The 18874-nt window shown below is 48.7% G+C and overlaps 1 protein-coding gene and 2 pseudogenes across 2 annotated transcripts in view; 1 reads left to right on the top strand and 2 right to left on the bottom strand.

The window, feature by feature from the left end:
• Positions 1-18874, top strand: part of LOC147444499 (callose synthase 3-like) — a 283316-nt gene that overhangs the window by 193648 nt on the left and 70794 nt on the right. The window lies entirely within an intron of this gene.
• LOC147444501 (uncharacterized) lies at positions 3805-5526 on the bottom strand (annotated as a pseudogene).
• LOC147444500 (uncharacterized) lies at positions 7480-8352 on the bottom strand (annotated as a pseudogene).

Genomic DNA, 18874 nt, shown 5'->3' with positions numbered 1-18874 from the left:
TGATACCACTGTCACAAGGCGGGCACCACGTGCCAATAGAAAAGAACAGATTGAACAACTTTAAGCACTTTAAATAACAATTGAAAGAGAGAGAGATAGCACGCGACACGGAGTGGCGGAATTCCACCCCAAAGAGTATTGGCCCCAAACCTTGGTGCTCCCCTTTCGGTATTTCTTTATATTGCATCAACACAATACAAGCCGGTACTCCAGACTCTGCACCTTCTCCAGGAAGCATGCCAGAGAATGAGCCCTAACCTCATATTTAAAGGCCCTTGGCTTGAAAAGCAGTTATAGTGAAAAGCCTTCAAAACTCAAAAGTTTCTGGTCCAAAAAGCAATGCCAAAAGCTTCCAGGGTAATTTACAAAAATCCGTACAGCCTGCCACTCATCAGCGACGAGCGCAAAACGCGAAAATCCGTACAGCCTGCCAAGTCATAATGCCAGCGCAATTTTTGGAAATCTGCCACGTCATCAATTTTTGCATGCGTCCGGATCTTGCTATATTTTCTTCCTTTATGTCACTTGGGGCCCCATCGAACGGGGTCCCCATAAGTTGGTAGGGCTTCTTCTTCTATTACTTGTTCTTCTTAGGGTTTAGACCCCTCGGCCGACATCTGCAAGTTGACTCCATTCTTTAGGGTTTTGCCACGTCAATAGTTTGTTACAACCTCTCCTCTTGAAGAGCTCGTTGTAACTCTAGGGCTTCCAGTTCCGTAAAGAAGTTAACGGATCAAAAGGACTTTCTGAAAACACTGAGGGGGTCTCTACCTGAGGGGAGTTGGTGAACAGATTCCTAGCTCCCTCTATCCTAGTAGGCAGCCGCGACAAACTCCTACAGAGTGGCATCAGGTCGGAGACTCGGAGTTTTTGCTGGGAGGTTTTGGGAAGAGCCTTTTCCACCCACTTCTTAACCATAAATTACCCTGGTTGCTGAGGAAGCTTCGCAACCAGAGACTTTGTTTTTAGACATGAGTTCTACAAAAGTCTCCTCTGGCTGGAGCACGAGGTTGGCCAACTTATCCAAAACCTTTTCCTGGTAGTCACCTGGCCTGAATGCTGCACAGAATTGTTGTCTTAAAGCTGCCCAAGTTGCAAAATGGTTCTCTGCAAACTGATTGTACCACTTATCTGCTAAGCCATCCAAGGTAGATGGAAAGATTACCAAATAAGCATCTTCTCTATTAAGACCACGACCTCTACAGAGAGATACAAACCTTCTTGCGTGGTCGTCTGCATCTTCTGAGGAGAGTCCCTTGAAAGTAGGAAACTTGATGTTTACCTTGGCCAAAACACTGGTCAACGCCTCCATGGCCTCTTGCTCAAGAGCCCGTTGATCAATAGCTTGCTGTAACAAAATGGGAGAGAGCTTTACTGGGGAAGGTGACCTAGAAGATGTAGAACCGGATGGAGGAATGGGTGATGCCGTAGGTGGAGGTAGGGTTGATGAGGTTGGTGGACTTCTACTAGGTACCAAGTCTTCTGTTGTAGTACTTTTAAGGACTCAGTAGTGCGCTTTGACGCTCTAATGACCGCCTTGTATGTGTCATGCAGTGACCACAAACCCAACCTAGCTTTGGGCAAGAAGACTTTGAACTGGCTGAACACAAGTCTAGACTCTACTAGACCAGGCAAGTGACTAGACCACCTGGCTAGACTAGGGACGAGGAAGGACTAGACCAGGGACGAGGAAGGCCTAGACCAGGACAAGAGCTGGTTGTGGACCAGGGCGAGAGGACTAGACTAGCAGACTGCCCAGTGCAAGGCAAAGTAGGCGAAGCTAGGTAAAAACCAGCTAGCTCCTCGATTTATACCTCAAGAGAGAGTGAGACTTGAGTTGAGGTCCACCGGCGTGCCAAAAATGAGAGCACATGTAGCGCAGATAGTGTGTCGTTCTCTCTACAATGGGTGCTCCTCAGTGCAATGTGCGTGACATCTCACTCAAAACAGAATGAAAACACAAGAAACAATAGATAACAACTAATCAACACAGAGACACAGTAGCAAACCAGAACATATAGACTCGACTATCTCAAAGAACCGATACAGACTCTGGCGTGGCAACACACTCAGCTCCAGTCCAGGACTCACGGGTACAATGGGGGTGTCGAGGCTCAGATGTGCAGGGATGGTGCAAACGTGCTGTGTGTATAGACTCTCTACACTAGACGACGACGCTGGACTATATATGAAGAAGATGATCGTGACGACCCAACAGCTACTACTCATATGTCTCACCATAAAGAGCCACCAACGGCTCATAAATGTCAACCATCTAAGTGTATCTCCAAATTGAGTGGTGGTGACCTGGCCATGATGTCCACTAGACCACCGTCCGTATCCCTACCACATGTCACTGACCAACCCATAGAGTCCGTCCAATGTGAACCAGACTAGACCAACTGTACTAACTGTGTGTCCTATGAAAGTGACATTGTAGCCTGCTACAGTAGCCTCCGTCGATGTTGTGTAGTCCTCCGCAGTCATGGGCGTCTAGATCTCCCCAGCTCAGTCGCTCGATCAATCAGTGTGCTTCTGGTGTGAGGCGACAAGATCTGTTGTGGTAGTAGCTCCTCCAGGTGTCCAGTGTCTACTCTTAAGAAGCCTGTGATGTGTCTCTGAGACTAGTTAGCCTCTCCTCTCATCAGGATCTCTTTGTGTTTGCACAGCTTGAGCAGAAACAAACCCAGGCATCTCTGATCCTCATATCTCATGACTTTGGAGAGTGGTCCAAAGCCCTCTCTGAACAAGCAGTAGAAGCAGCCTCGTATCTCGTAGTAGACAGGGTAGTGGCATGTGTAGTGTAACTCTGTCTCAAGCTCCATGTCACACAGGGAGAATGTCCTGGCCTCTGCTGGTACTCCGATGTATCTCCCAATCTCGATCCGCAACTAGTGTGAAGATGTGCGTATCCATGGACAAGTGGGTGTCCATGTATCTGAGACTCGTCACAAAGCTGTCCGCCATAAGCTGGAGAAGATGCTCTGTGTAGAAATCCATCTTCGTGCCCAGCTCTTGTGCTAGCTGTATCAATGTCCTCCTGGTGTCTAGCTGAGTCAGGTCCTGGCGGATGAGCCTGGTGGTCTCAGACTATGTAAGAGTCAGAGAGGGTGCATCCAGTGAGTTTTGGAAGGGAGGCAATCTGTCTATATTGAACCCATGTGCCTGGAACCATGACGTCATCTCCCCATACCAACATGTTATATCTCCCTGCATGGCTAACTGTCGAGAGGACTCAAGTGCAAGGTGGGTGTATCTGTCTCTGGGAAGTTCCCACATGCAGTGTATGAAGGAAACACATCTGGTGAGCACCTCAACTACTAGTGGGGGGGGCAGCTAGCTCTGCTCAGATAATGGCACGTGGTACTGAAGCCTTGGCTCTAATGAGCCTCGAGATCATAGAGACCAGAGGCTTCTCCATGTCACCCCATCCATTAGTGTGACTTGTTCTCCCGTGCTGATCCAATGAAGGCCCCCATATCTCTTCTCCATAGAGCAATGCAGACACCAAAGTGTCAAAGAGGTGATCTGGGTGTCGGTAAAAATGAGAGAAAAGAAAGAATAAACCGACTGTGCCTACTGTGAATGAGTATGAGAGTGGGTGGTAGCTCCGACTCCGCAAATAGTGGCTATCCTGTGTGTGCAGCATAGCAGTATAGGCACGTGTGTAGCTCTGGCACAGCAGAAAATGACTACACATTATAATACAAGGCCACATGATGGTGGGCAATGTCCAGCTAAAAGCATACTATAGGGGGTGGGTGGAGAATGTCATACATAGGGGAGGGTGGTCGAAGAGCCTCCTGCAGCCTGGTGGTCCAATGCGAAGATGCATACCTCATCTCCGGGTGGTGCTGATAGAGTGCCCGTATCCTCAATACCTCGTCGTGATGTGGTCGCCGTCTCAGATAGCAAGGGACTTGTGGTCTACGACGCGCTCTCTGGGTGTCGGCCTGCTGAAGCATGAGCCCGCTCGTGTGAGTCGGAGGTCTCTGGCTATACACCTCTCGCTGGAAGAACTCTGTAATAGTCCGCTGTGTACTCGCACCTGCCTGTTGTCGTGGCTGTAGAATCTACTCACGCTTGCGAAAAGCAGTGGTCAGGAAGCGGCCTAGTTGGATCTGGTCACTCCTCGCTATACACTGCTAGAGTGTATCCTCTATACCAAACTGAACTCTGAGCTCCGAGTAAGCTGGGCATCTCACCATGAAGTGCTCCTCACTCTCCACCTCTGTATGACAAATGGGACATATACGCTCATCTCGTGGTATGCCTCTGGCTCTACCCCTCTCAATCTCCAACTGGTGCGAGGACACTCTAAGCTGCCCAATGGCCACCCGAAGGTGATGTGGCATATATCTTTGCATGTATAGGGGGTCCTCAATGAACCCCTGCTCTGATAGCTGTAGAAAATGTTCGCGGTAATGTAGCATTTTTTATGGTAGCTTATGTCTTGGGTCAACCCATGTCCTCTGAATGTAGGTGTGCCATATCTCCTGTCTAATGACCCTATTCCTCTCAGATCGTGTGAGGGAATAGGTGGGGGCCTGAGTGTCGTACTGTAGTGGCGGCAGTCTATCAATATCCAGTCCCTGAGAAAAAAACCAATCCCGTGTCTGAGCATACCATGAGGTCCTATCCCCTGCCAATGCCATGTCCTGTGATGCCAAGAAGGCTCGGTATGCAATACGATCTCTGTCCATGCTCTGAAATCTGTGCAGCATGCATACAGTCTGAAAAAGTGCCTCAACCAGCATAGGTGGTGCAGCAAGCTCGGCTCGAATGATGTCATGTGGTACTGGGGGCTTGGTGCGAATGAGTCTAGAGATCATGAGTATCTGTGGTCGCTCCACTAGAGTCCATACAGAAGCAGCTAGCCTTGGGCCCCATATCACAGCGCCATACATAAGTGCTTGTGTGACCAGTGTATCAAACAGCCACCCCTTTGTACGGGGCTCCTAAAAGTGTGCCTGATGGCACTGTCTCTCCATCAATGCCAGAGCTGAATACCCTCTAGTGAGTCTGTCTCTAGTTGCCTGTGCCATTGAGAATGCCCTTGATGCTGTTGTGAAGGTCACGCCAAGGTAAAAATATGACCCTGTAATCTCAATGCTCCCTCCTGTTGCTATAAATGCACTCTGCCTCCTGACCTGTGCTCCTGGCCTGTGCTGAAGTATGAAAGATAAGAAACTTGGTTTTACCAAGGTTCACTGAAAGCCCTCGCTGTAAGAAAAAATCATCAAGCGCTGAAAGATGTCGTTGTAGCCCCTCAACAGACTCTGCTACTAGCACTATTTCATCCGTGTAGAGCAATATGTGTATTGTAGTCCCGCCTATCTCCACTCCATCTCCTCCTCTGTGTTGAATGAAGTCCACAATCTCATAAATATAGAGTCCAAATAGTGTAGGTGAAAGAGGGCACCCCTGTTTCACCCCAATGGTGTTAACAAGAGTGTCTGATATACCTCCTGGACATCTGACTCTGCCCGAAACATGCTCATACAATGCATATATCCCCCAAATCATCTCCTCACCCACACCCAGATCCATCAGTCGTCTGAATAACCTCTCTCTAGGTACTGTATCAAAAGCTTTGCGGAAGTCCACAAAGCAGCAATACAATCTCCTCTTCTTCAATCGAGTCTGATCAATCTGACATCTAAGAGAAGATATGGTCTATGGTAGAGAAAGACCGCCGAAATCCTGCCTGGCCTGGAGCTCTAAGACCCTCCGTCTCGGCTAGAGTGCTCAATGCCTCCTCCAATATTGCTCCATATAACTTGGCCAGCATGGGCCCAATCATGATAGTGCAATATGTGCCCGGGTCCAGAACATCCCCTGACTTGTGGATAGGCACAATGGTATGCTCTGTCCACGAGTCCGGGAATCCCTCTACTAGAGCCCTGTTGAAGAGGTGAGCAATAAGTGGTGCTAGGGTATCTCTCCCTTAAATCAAATGCTCTGCCTGTAATCCAGACTGATCTCTGGCTCGTCCATGCCGGAGGTGTGAGATGGCTCTGCTCACCATATGTGATGTAAAGAATGATGCTGTAATCGGTCGTGGTCTCTGTGGTGTGGGTATAGGTGGCTGCCCTGGTATCTGGTAGAGGCGCTCTGCATAATCATGCCAAAGGTGAGGATCATGTATAGGTGTCGGGCGCCCTCGCTCACGGATGCGTCACCAGGCCTCTCCACTATCTCTACTCATGAGAAAGTGATATAACTCCCAATAATGACGTTCTTCCCATTCCCGCTTTTTACGGCGGATAAGGGACTGCATGCGCCTCTGTGCCTGTCTGTGTGTGATCTCGCCACGAGCCTCTGCTGTGCGAAGACCTCTGCGGAGCTCCCGGCAATCATCATCATCATACCAGCCATTCTGTGGCATAGACCCCACTCGAGATGGGTGTGTGTGAGTGCTATGAGGAAAACTATGGAGAGCTGAATCATGGAGAATCTGTGTGAATTGTGTGGTAAGTGTGTCGAGTGGGGCATGAGGGTCAAGAGAGAGCAAGCGTGAGTGGAGATGATCAATGTAGACATGTGGAGTAAAGTGGATCGTGGTGTGAGTGTGTGTAGGAGGAGTGTCAAGTGAGACGGAGGATGAGAGTACAAAGCTAAGAAAGGTGTGGTCAGCTCCCAGTGGGCAGCGTCCAATACTGAATGACTGTAATAAGTGTGCAGCAGATAGTGGTCCCAATATGTAATCCACAGTGCTCCCCCCTCCTCCATGTGGGAAGCAAGTCACTCCGGTAGAATCTGGCCATCGATGCATCCCGTTATAAATAACGACATGGTGTCTGCTGCCCAACTCTAGAAGGTGTCTACCATATCCTGTGGTATCCTGGCCTGTGTCGTCTGAAGATCTACCGATCCCCATCTCCTCCGGGTCAAGAGTCCTCATAATATCGGGTTGCTCCATGTCATATATCTCACACTATCTGGTCTGGGTGCGGCCGTTGAAGTCCCCCATGAGGAAGACTTCTGCGAGTGTGGAGTAATGTAGGATATCCTCCGATAGAGACGCGTATGGGGAGTCACTATCTCTGACCTGTCTCGCACCCTCCTGACCCGTGTATCTAGATCCACGTGGAGGAAAATAGCAAATGGCTAGATAAATCCACCTCTGATGATATCTCAAGACGTACCCATAGATATCTGGCCTCCTCATCCCTACTCATGATCTGAATGTGACTCTGTAGAGTATGTCTAAATAAAATAGCCACTCCCCCCAACCCTCTAGCTATACTCTGGCGTGTAGTATGCCGGAAAGCTGACTCCCACTGGAATCCGGAATCCGGTAATACGAGGTAGTCCCCTCTCTGGGCTCTCATGAGTCTCTGTGATACATATGATATCATGCCCCTCCATGACCTCCTCTAGCATGTCTGGCCGCGTCCATAAAGAGCCATTGCAGTACCATATTGCTCCTCTAATCAATATCTTCGGTTGTACTGATGTCTCATAGGCCACGTGGCCCTATTTAGTAGGGCGACCATCGATAAAGACCCTACCATCACGGTAGAAGGCCTTTCTGCCCTCCCTCCTGGCCTGTAGAATCTGGGGCATGCATGCTCTCCTATGCTCAATCTGCATCCTGGTCAAGTCCTCATCCATATATATGGTCTCACCGGGCCGCCCACGTAGAATGGCTCGCTTTCGAAAGAAAGCAACTCTGTCGTCCTAAGACTGCATCTGTAAAATAAGAGCTCTAGATCTAGTTGCATCTTTCCCTTCCCTCTAGACCCGTGTGAATGGCATGGTCATGTATCCCATGCTCCGACAAAACTCCTGCACATCTGATTCGGGTGAAGCCCCTTCTGGGAGTCCAGTAATACGCACGTTTATCCTGCGTCCATAACGTAGCTTCTCCTCTTCCAGTGTGTCCTGAACCCTTATCACATCTTCTTTCGCATTCTCTTCCCGCACTTCTTTCTTGATGTTTTTCTTTACTACCTCGATCCAATTCCCTTGCTTTGCATCTAATTCCTGTATCATGTCTTCCTTGAGCTCCGCTATGCACTCTTTTTTCAGTCCTTTGAGTTCCTCTATTTGGGAGATTTCACCTTCTTCTCGTGCTACCCCTCTCATATGATGTATGTCCTCTTGTATGCGGTGAAGCTCTCTAGTGAACTCCTGCTGAATTTCAGCGTGTGCTATCTTCCATGCATCCCTTTCTGCAGTGAGAACTTTAATCTGCTCCTCCGTTTGCTTCCTCTCCTCTTCCAATTGCTTAATTTTGTCCGACAACTTGCGCATCTCTGTGTTGAGTGCTTTGTCGGCCTCCTTCTTGACCTGGGAGATGGCCCGAGCTATCATTTCCTCCACCTCCCTCTTACCAAGGGGTTCCATGATGGGAGGGTGGAGTGAAGGAGGGGCGCTCGTGTGGGTCACCAAATGTTGAACCTCATACCTGTGTGGGGGGGGGGGGGGGGGGGGGGGGGGGGAAGAGGGGGGGTTGTGGGGCTGTACGGCAGAGAGCAATGCAGTCTGAGGGTAGGGCTGGCGGGGGGGGGGGGGGGGGGGGGGGGGGGGGGAGGGGTGTGTACGGCAAGGTTGTACGGCAGGGCAACAGAGGTGTGGGTTCAGCAGAGCTGGTTAGGTGGCGCAGGTAGGGCAGCGAGAGGGTGGCGTGGGTTCAGCAGAGCTGGTTAGATGGCGCGGGTGTGGAGAGAGAGAGAGAGAGAGAGAGAGAGAGAGAGAGAGAGAGAGAGACTTATTGCAAACTATTCATGTATGGTAGAATAGAAGGGGCGAAGGCAGGCGCAAAGGCTGGAGCAGCAGCATTTGTTTTGACGGCCATCCTCACAGTTCGTCTCTTTCCTTAATGTTGGACTTTTGGAGAGAGAGAGAGAGAGAGAGAGAGAGAGAGAGAGAGAGAGAGAGAGAATGAAATGTTATATTAACGTCTGCAAAAGGCCAAAGTGACCTATGAGACCAGAAAGTTACAATGCAGTGTATCTGATACAAAGTCAGATTAACAAAATACATTAAACTAGGATAACAAAATATAAATACTGCGGGATCCTAAACTAAGCAGTACAATGTGAAGACAATATGGGAGGGGAGTAGAGATCCATCTTCATCTGCACTCTGGGCGACGAAAGAGTATGGCTTGAATCCTTTGCCATAGCCTCCTTCGAAATTGTGTAGCTCCTCTCCTCCCTCGGGGTCGTCTAGATCTCCCTAGCTCCAATGCTCGGTCTATGAGAATGCTAGTAGTGCAGGTAGACCTCTCCACCGTCGTTGGTTGCTCCTCTGTCTGTTCTTCTGGGTGTACAGTATCTAGTGTAAAGAAATCTGTGATCTGTCTCTGGGGATGTCTCTCTTCACCTCTCCTCAGTAAGGTTTCTCTATGCTTGTGTAACTCAAGTAGATAAAGCCCAAGACATCTTTGATCCTCATAACTCATGACCCTAGATACAGGCCCAAAACCTTCTCTGAATAGACAGTGAAAACGACCTCATATCTCATAGTACACTGTGCAATGACATATGTAATGTACTTCTGTCTCTGGCTGTAGATGGCATAAGCGGCATAATCTGTTATTTGCTGGTGTCCCTCTGAATCTGCCAGTCTCAATCTCGAGCTGATGTGAGGACGTGCGTATCTGGCCAATGGCACAACGCAAACCATGCGAAAGATGCGTGTCCATATAGCTAGGTTGAATTACAAACCCATCCCCCGTGAGGTGGAGAAGATGCTCTCTATAGAAAGCCATCTTTGTGCCCAACTCTTGTAACGGCTCTATCCATGTTCTCCTCGTGTCCAGCTGGATCAAATCCTGGCGGATGAGTCTATTAATCTCTACCCGTGTCAGAGACCTCAAGGGTGCCTGAAGAGAGTATTGAAAAGGAGGCAACCTGTCCATGGTGAAACCATGTGTCTGAAACCATGATGTCATCTGAGCATACCAGCATGATGTATCCCCGTTAAGAGCTAATTGTCTGGAGGACTCTAGAGCCACCCTGGCATATCTTGTCTCTGGTAGTATCCCACAGACTGTGTACAAAGGAGACTGATCTTGTGAGCTCCTCAATCTCCATAGGGGGGGCAGCTAATTCCGCTCGAATGATATCATGCGGTACAGAAACCTTGGCTCTAATCAGCCAAGAGATCATAGATACCAGGGGCTTCTCCATACGCCTCCACCCATCCTGGCCTATAGAAGGTCCCCAAACCTACACCCCATATAACATAGTAGAGGCAACCAAAGTATCAAAGAGCCATAACTTTTTCCTAGTTTCCTGGAACTGAACCTGTGAACACATCCTCTCCATTCCTCCCAGAGCCGCACCGGCTCTAGTTAGTCTAGTCTCTGCTGCTCTTCTCAAAGAAAATCTCGGCCCAGTGAAGACTACCCCCAGGTAAGTGTATGCATCTATATACTCCACAATCTCTTTACCATATTTGAAAGTAGGTACTGATCTCCTGACCCATTGCGGTGTGGTGTTAAACACCATAACCTTTGTTTTACCTAGGTTTACACCCAGTCCACTATCCTCTGCAAAACTGCGTAGTGCGTCCAAATGTCGTTGCATACCTTCTGGTGAGTCAAATATCAATACAATATCATCAGCATAAAGCAACAATGGGATCCACGTCCCTGCCAGTTGGGCACCCCTGTCACCCTTTCTGTCAATGTAATCAGACACCTCATCCACATACATACCAAATAGACTAGGAGACAATGGGCAACCCTGTTTCACTCCAATAGTAGAGTGAACTAAATCACATACCCCTTCTGGAGTGCGTACATGTCCCACCACTAATCTGTACAAAGCCATTATCCCCCAAATTACCTCTATGGGCACCCCCATCTCTTGCAGTCTGCGCATCAATCGAGCCCTTGGTACCATGTCAAATGCTTTGCGAAAATCCACAAAGCTACAATAGATCCTGTCGATGGCCCTTCGTACCATCTCAAGTGTAAAGAAAGTGCTCGTAGCTGGGCAAGGCTTGGTAGGGTCTGGAAGGGATTCCTGTCCCGGAACCGTATATAATGATGTCGCATATTGGCCCCACACATCAGGTGAAGTAATCACTGGGGTAGGAGAGTGCTCATGGAATAGTCGCCATGCTTCTCCTGAGTCCCTACTCAAGAACATCTGATATAAGTCTCGCTCCATCTAAGCTAGGTAAGCTCGCTTCTTCCGTCGCACAAGGCGTCGGAAAGCAATCCGAGACTGTTTGTAAGTGATGACTCCTAACAGAAGATCCCTCTGAAGCTGGGCTCTCATCTCTCTACATTCCTCATCATACCAACTATTCTGGGGCATGCTCCCAGAATGTCGTCTCTTAGGCTGAGTGTGTGGGTATGCCACTGATGCAGCCCCATGCAGTGTCTCAGTCAGTATATCGGTGCACTCCTCCACTAAGAGGCCTGTACTATTTGTGCGAGCTGTGCCTTCCAGTAGACGGTCCCAAATTTCCTCTGTATAAACGAAATCAGTCTCTGGTGTAAATGTATAGCGGGTGTGTGACCTGCCTCCTGGTGTCTGGGTTGTACTATACTGAAATTTAACAGACAGTGTCAATAGAGCATGATCTACTGCTATGCCCACTGGCCTGGCTCCCACTGTGAAATCCTGAATGCAGGGGACAAAGCTTGGTTGTGTCATAACATAATCCACTGTACTGGCCCCATGTCTGTGTGGAAAGCATGTGAAACCGGCTGCTTCGGGAAATCGCTGTAAGCCATTAAGTATGGCTAATCCATGTGTAGTCATCATTTCCATGAGGTATCTTCCATACTCCGTCTGCTCTCTATCATCTGAGCATCTGTCCAGTCCCAGCTCACCCACGTTTTTGCCACACTCAGTTTCTCTTCCTCTATGATCATCCTTACCTGTTCCTTGATTTCCTTGATTTCATCTATTACTGAGGACTGAGATTCACCTTCCTCCAGCCCACTGCTTACTCTATCGGCAAGCTCCTTTTTAAGGGCTGGGACTTCATTTTTGAGTGTCCGTATCTCGGCGTTTGGGTTATTTTGTTTGAGGGCTAAGACTTCTTCTTTGAGTGTCTGTATTTCTGCGTTAAGGCTCTCTTTCTCCTTCTTCCACTATGCGCCTTCATTGAAGACCATCTGAAGGAGGTTGGCCTTCTCCTTCCACCATCCTTCCATCTCTGTTTTCCACTCCTTCATTTCCCTCTCCATCTGCGCCATCCGCTTGTTCGTGAGCATGAAGGTTTTCTTTGCTCGCGACTTGCAAACAGGTGAGACATTGACGGCTTCCGTGTCCTGTGCAGGGGAGATTGTTTCCATGTTTTGTCGTTCAAGAGATGTCTCGGGCTCACTTACCATTTCGCACGCAGAATTTCCGTTGAATCCTGAGTGGATGATGCCGCCCGTACGCTCTTGCCTCCGTCTACACGTATGATTTCTCTGTCTGCATTGTTTTCGCCTCCGTATCTGACCGCCAGCTTCTGCTCCCTCTTCGTTGCTGCAGCCCCGGAGCTGTGATTAAGCTGCCAGTCAGAAGGCGGTTAGAAGCCTGATCGTCTACGTATGAAGCTTATGTTAGATCGCCCAATGCCGCACGCAGCCGTGGAGAATAATGCGTGCCTACTGAAAAGAATGAGAGAGAGAGAGAGAGAGAGAGAGAGAGAGAGAGAGAGAGAGAGAGAGAGAGAGAGAGAGAGAGAGAGAGAGAGAGAGAGAGAAGCTGTACGGGGGGGGGGGGGGGGGGGTAGGGGGGGGAGAGAGAGAGAGAGAGAGATAGAAAGAAAAATGAAAAATGAAAGAAAAGAAAAAATGCAATAGAGTATGGACGAGAGAGAAAAAGATAAAGATACGTTAAATTAAATTAAATTAGAAAAGGGGGGGGGGGGGGGGGGGGGGGGGGGGGGGGGCGCGATAGACTGAGGAGGGGGGGGTTGCAGGGAGCGCGAGGGGCAAGGGCAGCAAGGCAGCGAGAGAGAGATGGCGCGGAGGGGCAGGGGCAGGGGCAGAGAGAGAGAGAGAGAGAGAGAGAGAGAGAGAGAGAAATGAAATGTTATATTAACGTCTTCAAAAGGCCAAAGTGACCTATGAGACCAGAAAGTTACAATGAGAGAGAGAGAGAGAGAGAGAGAGAGAGAGAGAGAGAGAGAGAGAGAGAGAGAGAGAGAGAGAGAAATGAAATGAAATGTTATATTCACGTCTTCAAAAGGCCAAAGTGACCTATGAGACCAGAAAGTTACAATGCGGTGTATCTGATACAAAGTCAGATTAACAAAATAAATTAAACTAGGATAACAAGATATAAATACTGCGGAACCCTAAACTAAGCTGATAGGTGTGAAAGGTGAAAGGCGTGAAATGTGTGAACTAAGCAGTACAATGTGTAGGCAATATAGGAAGGAAGTAGAGATCCATCTTCATAGAGATCCATCTTCATTTGCATTCTGGACGACGAAAAAGTATGGCTCGAATCCTTTGCTATAGTCTCCTTCGAAACTGTCTAGCTCCTCTTCTCCATGGGGGTCGTCTAGATCTCCCTAGCTCCAATGCTTGGTCTATGAGAATGCCAGTAGTGCGGGCAGACCTCTCCACTGTTGGTTGCTCCTCTGTCTGTTCTTCTGGGTGTATAACTTCTAGTGTAAAGAAATCTGATCTGTCTCTGGGGTTGTCTCTCTTCATCTCTCCTCAGTAAAGTTTCTCTATGCCTGTGTAACTCAAGTAGATATAGCCCAAGACCGGTTGAATCACAAACCCATCCCCTGTGAGGTGGAGAAGATGCTCTCTATAGAAAGCCATCTTTGTGCCCAACTCTTGTATCGGCTCTATCCATGTCCTCCTCTTGTCCAGCTGGATTAGATCCTGACGAATGAGTCTATTAATCTCTACCCGCGTCAAAGACCTCAGGGGTGCCTGTAGAGAGTATTGAAAAGGTGACAACCTGTCCATGGTGAAACCATGTGTCTGAAAGCATGATGCCATCTGCGCATACCAGCATGATGTATCCCCATTAAGAGCTAATTGTCTGGAGGACTCTAGAGCCACCCTGGCATATCTATCTCTGGTAGTATCCCAAAAACTGTGTACAAAGGAGACTGATCTAGTAAGCGCCTCAATCTCCATAGGGGGGGGGGCAGCTAATTCCGCTCGAATGATATCATGCGGTACGGAAGCCTTGGCTCTAATCAGCCGAGAGATCATAGATATCAGGGGCTTCTCCATACGCCTCCAACCATCCTGGCCTACAGCAGGTCCCCAAACCTGCACCCCATATAACATAGTAGAGGCAACCAAAGTATCAAAGAGCCATAACTTTGTCCTAGGTTCTTGGAAATGAACCTGCGAACACATCCTCTCCATTCCTCCAAGAGCCGCACTAGCTCTAGTTAGTCGAGTCTCTGCTGCTCTTCTCAAAGAAAATCTCGGCCCAGTAAAGACTACCCCCAGGTAAAGTGTATGCATCTGTATACTCCACAATCTCCTAACTATATTTGAAAGTAGGTACTGATCTCCTGACCCATTGCGGTGTGGTGTTAAACACCATAACCTTGGTTTTACCTAGGTTTGCACACAATCCACTATCCTCTGCAACACTGCGTAGTGCATCCAAATGTCGTTGCATACCTTCTGGTGAGTCAGATATCAGCACAATATCATCAGCATATAGCAACAATGGGATCCACGTCCCTGCCAGCTGGGCACCCCTGTCACCCTCTCTGTCAATGTAATCAGACACCTCATCAACATACATACCAAATAGAGTAGGAGACATTGGGCAGCCCTGTTTCAGTCCAATAGTAGAGTGAACTACTATTGGAGTGCGTACATGTCCCATCTCTGATCTGTACAAATCCATAATCCCCCAAATCACCTCTATGGGCACCCCCATCTCCTGTAGTTTGCGCATCAATCGAGCTCTTGGTACCATGTCAAATGCTTTGCGAAAATCCACAAAGCTACAATAGATCCATCTCCCATGTGATCTACCCTCCTCAATGATGGCCCTGAGTGTCAGAATATGATCAAGAGTGGAGAAACCCCTCCTGAAGCCGGCTTGACCCTTTGCTCGTACACCCTCGCCCTCTGCCCAATTACTCAAGTGTTGCCCCAGAATAGATGCATACAACCGTGCCAATGTGTGTCCAACCATAATAGTGTGGTAGTTCCCAGGCTCTATAGGGTCACCAGCCTTGAAGATGGGCACAATGTTGAACAACCTCCAAGTCTCAGGTAATCCCTCACACATGGCACGATTGAACAACACTGTGAGAACCTCCATCAGCATATCCTTGGCATGTAGAAAGTGCTCCGCTACTAGACCGTCATGATCATATGCCTTCCCGGTCCTCATCCTAACGATGGCCCTCTGTACCATCTCAGGTGTAAAGAAAGTGCTCGTAGCTGGGCAAGGCTTGGTAGGGTTTGGAAGGGGTTTCTGTCCAAGAACCGTATATAATGAGAGAGAGAGAGAGAGAGAGAGAGAGAGAGAGAGAGATGAAATGAAATAAAATGTTATATTAACATCTTCAAAAGGCCAAAGTGACCTATACGACCAGAAAGTTACAATGTGGTGGATCTGATACAAAGAGAGAAATGAAATGAAATGAAAGGTTATATTAACGTCTTCAAAAGGCCATAGTGACCTATGAGACCCGAAAGTTACACACACACACACACACACACACACACACACACAGAGAGAGAGAGAGAAAATGAAAATGAAATGAAATGAAATGTTATCTTAACGTCTTCGAAAGGCCAAAATGACCTATGAGACCAAAAAGTTACAATTGGTGAATCTGATATCATGGCTGAGTACGGAAATTACAAAGTTACAAAGAACTAACAATAAAACACTGAGGAGAAAGGAAATAAATCTTAAGTTGATTCGGGATTGAGACGAGATACAGGGGGGAGGGGGGCTTCAGATGAAATCTCTCATCAGTCGCTGTCGAATCTCAGCAACCTCCTCCATGGTCAGTACTCTGGTTGGGCGTCTTGCAGAGAGAGAAATGAAATGAAATGAAATGTAGTATTAACGTCTTCAAAAAGGCCAAAATGACCTATGAGACCAAAAGGTTACATGTGGTGAATCTAATACGAGATCTGGGTACAAAAAGAAGAAAGAACCGAAAAGAAAATAGTGGGTAGGGGTGGGGTGAAAGCTGATACAAGGGGAATACAAAGGGTGAGCTAATACAATGGAGCTCTCTGACAGTCGAGGCATCATATACATATATAGATTCAATGTCCTCCAAGGTAGGCACTCTGTCAGGATGGCTCCTATGTTGTGACAGTATGGTTGTAGCGCGGATAATGTGTCGTGCTCTCTACAGTGTGGGTGCCCCTCAGTGCAATGTGCGTGACAATCTCACTCAAACAAATAAAAACTCTCTCAAACAGAAACAATGGATAACAACAGAGACACAACAGTGGACCAAAACATGTGGACTCGACTAGCTCAAAGAACCATGTACAGACTCTGGCTTGGCAACACACTCAGCTCCAGCCCGGGACTCACAGGTACAAATGGGGTGTCGAGGCTCAGATGTGCAAGGATGGTGAAGCAGTGCTCTGTGTAAGACTCACTACTCTAGACGACGACGACTGGACCATATATGGAAGATGATGATAATGACCCAACGGCTACTACTCATAGATACCGTCATACAGAGCCACCAACGGTCCATAAATGTCAGCCAGCTAAGTGTGACCTGGCCACATGTCCACTAGGCATGTGGCCACTAGGCCACCATCCGTATCCCTGCCACGTGTCACTGCCCAGAGTGTCCGTCCAGTGTGAATAGACCAGACCAACTAGACCAACTGTACTAACTGTAACTGTGTCTTGTGAAAGTGACACTGTAGCCTGCTACAATGGTATGGATCCTCTTTCGCAATCTGCGTCGATGTCAAGAGGGCCCCCTCATCCGTGGGCGACGGGACCGCCCCAACTCTATCGCTTGATCAAGCAATATGCTTGTGGTGCCTCTAGTGTTGTTATGTTGTTGGGGCTGCTCGGACTCCTCTGTTTGTGACTGAAAGTAATCTGTAATCTTCCGCTGTTGCTGGATCTCTCTCATTGTGCTCCTCTTCAAGAGGTGAGAGAGAGAGACGGGGAGAGGTGGGTAGGGGCGAGGGGGAGAGCATAGGTGATAGGGAGATAGGGGGTGGGTAGGGATTGGGGGATAGAGGGGCCAAATGGGGACACTCGAGCTTAGAGAAATCTTCACAACTATGCTCAAGGAGGTCAATATAGCTGTCATTCGAGAGTTTAGGCACGCTTTGATGTTAGCCTGGTCATCTTGTAGCTCTTCTGTGAGTTCACAAGGTACTCCCCCTCTCGTCCCTACCCACCCCAAGCCCACCCTCCATCGCCCCTACCCACCCCCTATCTCCCCTCCCCCCTATCCAACCCCTACTTCCCCCTCGCCCCTAGCCACCCCCTCTCCCCCCTTGCTCCTACCCACCCCTACCCTCTCTCCTACCCACCCCCTACCCTCTCTCCTACCCACCCCTACCCCCTCTCCCCCCTCGCTCCTACCCACCCCTACCCTCGCTCCTACCCACCCCTAGCCACTACTACATATTGTACGGAGAGATGATCAGGCTAGATACATGTGGGTGAGGCTGAGAGCTGACACAGGTCGATTTCTATATATTGCTATATGTTACTTCCCCCCCAGTACGTCAGTATATGCTGTATCCAGAGGGCAGTCGCCTTTCTCAATTCTAGATGATGATATATGGGAGTTTTCTAGGGATGGTGATATCATCCTCCTAGGAGACTTCAATGCTCGAACGGGCAACTGTCAGACAGTCTTCTACGACACTTTAGATGAGATGCTTAGAGAGTTGGATGTGGGTGAGCTGGGGTTTGACAGATGCTCACATGACAGAGAGCAGACTGAGTATGGGAGATACCTCACGGAGATGACGACTACACATGGGCTAGCCATACTTAATGGCTTACAGCGGTTTCCTGGAGCAGCAGGCTTCACATGCTTTCCACACAGACATGGGGCCAGTACAGTGGACTATGTTATGACACAGCCGAGCTTTATTCCTTGTATTCAAGATTTCACAGTGGGAGCCAGACCAGTGGGCGTAGCAGTGGATCATGCTCTCTTGACACTGTCCGTATCTTTTCAGTTTAGTACAGCCCAGAAATCAGGAGGCAGGTCACACACCAGTTATACATTTACACCAGAGACTGACTCGGTTTATACAGAGGCGATCTGGGATCGTCTATGCACAGTTGCTCCAGGCCTCTCAGTAGAGGAGTGCACTACTTTACTGACTGAGACACTACATGATGCAGCATCAGAGGCATACCCACACACTCAACCGGATCGGAGGCAACATTCTGGGAGCATGCCCCAGAATAGTTGGTATGATGAGGAGTGCAGAGAGATGAGAGCCCAGCTTCAGAGGGATCTTCATTTAGGAGTCATCACCTACAGACAGTCGCGGATTGCTTTCCGGCGTCTTGTGCGAAAGAAGAAACGAGCTTACCTGGCCCAGATGGAGCGAGACTTGTATCAATTGTTCTTGAGTAGAGACTCAGGCGAGGCATGGCGACTCTTCCATGAGCACTCCCCTCCCCCAGTGATTACTTCTCCTGATGTGTGGGGCCAGTATGCGACATTGTTATATACGGTTCCTGGGCAGGATCCCCTTCCAGATCCTACAGAGCCATGTCCACCTACGAGCACCTTCTTTACCACTGAGATGGTAAAGAGAGCCATTGACAGGATGAGGACCAAGAGGGCTTACGATCATGACGGTCTAGTAGCGGAGCACTTTATACATGCTAGGGATATGCTGATGGAGGTTCTTGCAGTGTTGTTCAATCGTGCCATGTGTGAGGGATTACCTGAGACTCGGAGGTTGTCTACTATTGTGCCTATATTCAAGGCAGGTGATCCTACA

The sequence above is a fragment of the Adiantum capillus-veneris genome, chromosome 13 (assembly GCF_014529385.1).
Source record: "Adiantum capillus-veneris isolate H3 chromosome 13, ASM1452938v2, whole genome shotgun sequence".
In the NCBI taxonomy this organism is placed as follows: Eukaryota; Viridiplantae; Streptophyta; class Polypodiopsida; order Polypodiales; family Pteridaceae; genus Adiantum; species Adiantum capillus-veneris.
Note: the sequence above shows the minus strand (reverse complement) of the source record. Positions and strands in the feature narration are given on the sequence as shown.